The 2821-nt window shown below is 39.8% G+C and overlaps 1 protein-coding gene across 1 annotated transcript in view; it reads left to right on the plus strand.

Moving 5' to 3' along the window:
- The first annotated feature begins 2428 nt into the window (after positions 1-2428).
- The window catches only part of LOC128694679 (adipokinetic hormone/corazonin-related peptide receptor variant I), a 230821-nt gene continuing 230428 nt past the window's right edge, over positions 2429-2821 (plus strand). Inside the window, exon 1 of the mRNA XM_070104285.1 lies at positions 2429-2821. This exon is cut by the window's right edge and continues 645 nt beyond it. The gene's annotated coding sequence lies outside the window, so the exon portion shown is untranslated.

Here is a 2821-nt window from a genome sequence, read left to right on the forward strand (position 1 = left end):
TTCCTCTGATGTGGAAAATAATAAAAGAAATGAAGACTGAAACGGAGTACAAAAAAAACTCGAATTATTCAATAGACCGAGAGTTAAATATGCGAGACTTGGGACTGATATTATCAGAGAATTTTTGGAAGGGGGGGGGGGGGAAGTAAGATTGTTCAAAATGAACCCGATGGTGCTGAAATACAAAGGTGTATTAGAATTAACAACAAGGCTTTCACATTACAAGTAGAGCTCTTTGCCATACCTGTTGCTTTCGGGTTTATGTAAACTACGACCGCACACAGTGTAATTGTAACTGATTCTTTCCTCATTATTTGCTCTAAATAGCCTGAGACATGAATGTAACATGCTTGTGTATGAAGGCACAGATATACGCATGTTAAAGAAAGGGGTTATAGTTAAGGTTTTGTGAATTCTTTCTCACATAGGCCTCCAGAAGAATGACAAAGTTGATCAATTGTCTAAACAAGCATTAAATAAAGAGAATGTTGATTATAATTGTGGTTTTTTCAGGCATAAGTTCTGGAAATATTGTCAAAATGGAACTAGCAAACGAGTTTGAAGACAAAAGAGTACAAAAAATGACTAGGAGATCCAATAGCCATTATAATGAAATATGCCAAATTAAATAAATCTGTGGAGAAAGTAAGTGTCAGTAGATTGCAAAATGCTGTTACTATTAAACTAAGGCTAGTCTATAAGTACAGTTGGCAGTACGATTTACATGAAGATGTCAGTGACATAAAATGCAGCGTGTGTGGACAAAGAAAGGTCCATACACTGGTGTGTGGACACAGGTCCATACACTGGTGTGTGGACACAGGTCCATACACTGGTGTGTGGACAGAGACAGATCCATACACTGGTGTGTGGACACAGACAGGTCCATACACTGGTGTGTGGACACAGGTCCATACACTGGTGTGTGGACACAGGTCCATACACTGGTGTGTGGACACAGACAGGTCCATACACTGGTGTGTGGACACAGACAGGTCCATACACTGGTGTGTGGACACAGGTCCATACACTGGTGTGTGGACACAGACAGGTCCATACACTGGTGTGTGGACACAGGTCCATACACTGGTGTGTGGACACAGACAGGTCCATACACTGGTGTGTGGACACAGGTCCATACACTGGTGTGTGGACACAGACAGCTCCATACACTGGTGTGTGGACACAGCTCCATACACTAAAGCGTTACATCTCCAAGCATCCAACCATTCAGATACACTTCCATGCAGACCTTACACGATATGGCTAAACTCCTTATTGTTAATAATAAAATATCTGAAATATCTTCATGTGGTATCCACATTTTGCATCGACTGTTTTTATATTTATGACCAGTGTTTTTATAGTGTTCATATAATATAATTTTTTTGAGAGTGCATTCCATACTGTACTGTGTACATCATTTACATGAAGTATTTGTAAAATATGAAGTGACTAATATTTCTATCTAGTGATGTAACAACGTTTAGTGGAATCTGAGAGATCCTTTATAACACTTGTAATCCTGTGTTCTGCGCTACCGCTCTCAGGAGGAACATGTAGTATACAATAAACTAGCAACTCAAGCGGAACACACACACACACACACACATACACACACACACACACACACACACACACACACACACATACACATACACATACACACACACACACACACACACACACACACACACACACACACACACATATATATATCGCTCTATACTAAGAGCCCAATTCAAGGCAGGAGAGATTGTAGAGCTAGAAAACGTACAGAGAACCTTCACTGTCTGCATAAATTCAGTCTAACATCTGAACTACTGGAGACGCCTGAAGTTACTTGAATTTTGTTTCTTGTAATGTACGTGGAGAGAGATATGATTGTTTTCACCTGGCAAATTCTGGAGGGATTGATTCCAAACCAACACGCCTGGCAGATGGTGTAAAATACCTCAAATAAAAAGCAGTGGCATAATGAATAAACTGAGAGAACACGGTAGGTTTAAGAGGTCTTCAATATTTCAACGCCCTCCCTTCATTCATAAGGAGAATTACCAGCAAATCTCTGGCTGTCTTCAAGAGGAAGCTTCATAAGGCCCTCAAGACAATTCCAAATTTGCAGGACTGTGACACATACGTTACACTGCGTGTGACGGGGCTGACAGCTTCGTCTATCAGGCCAGTAACCGTGACGTTTGGTCTGAGGCCAGGTTGCGGCGACAATGACCTTCGGAATCGACGCAATGTAAACGTAAAGTAAGATTGAAACAAAAACGATGAAATGTCGATGACTGGTTCAGAGAACCGACTAGTTGATTAATTAGACACATGTGCAATGTTTCCTCATTATAGACACCCAAATGTTGCACATGTGTCTAATTTATCATAAACGATGAAAGACAAATCTTACAATTTTCTACATGCATTACTACACCCTTTTTTAGATTTTCCTGCGATTTTTTATCCAATTTCTCTTCATTACTTTCCCTCTCTAAACTGCGAAATATTTGTGTGAAATAAAACATTTTTAAATTAACCTTTTTTCCCACCTTCATTTTTTTATATCAAAATTTCTGGTTCTTTTGTTCACAGAGCGATCTGGGGAGAACCACAGGAGCAGAAACGAAGTCAGCTGAACATTTCGAGGCCAGGAACTACACACTTCGAGATTCATGAACTAGATACTTCGAGACCTAGAAAGCAATTCTGAAAGCTTAGAGCTAAACAGTGACGGTATGTGTAGATTCTGCTTGATTCTGCTTACTGTTGCATTATGTTACACAAGCAACAAAGAAATAGGTAGTTACAGTGAAAAGTT

This window comes from Cherax quadricarinatus, chromosome 90 (genome assembly GCF_038502225.1).
Source record: "Cherax quadricarinatus isolate ZL_2023a chromosome 90, ASM3850222v1, whole genome shotgun sequence".
Classification (NCBI taxonomy): domain Eukaryota; kingdom Metazoa; phylum Arthropoda; class Malacostraca; order Decapoda; family Parastacidae; genus Cherax; species Cherax quadricarinatus.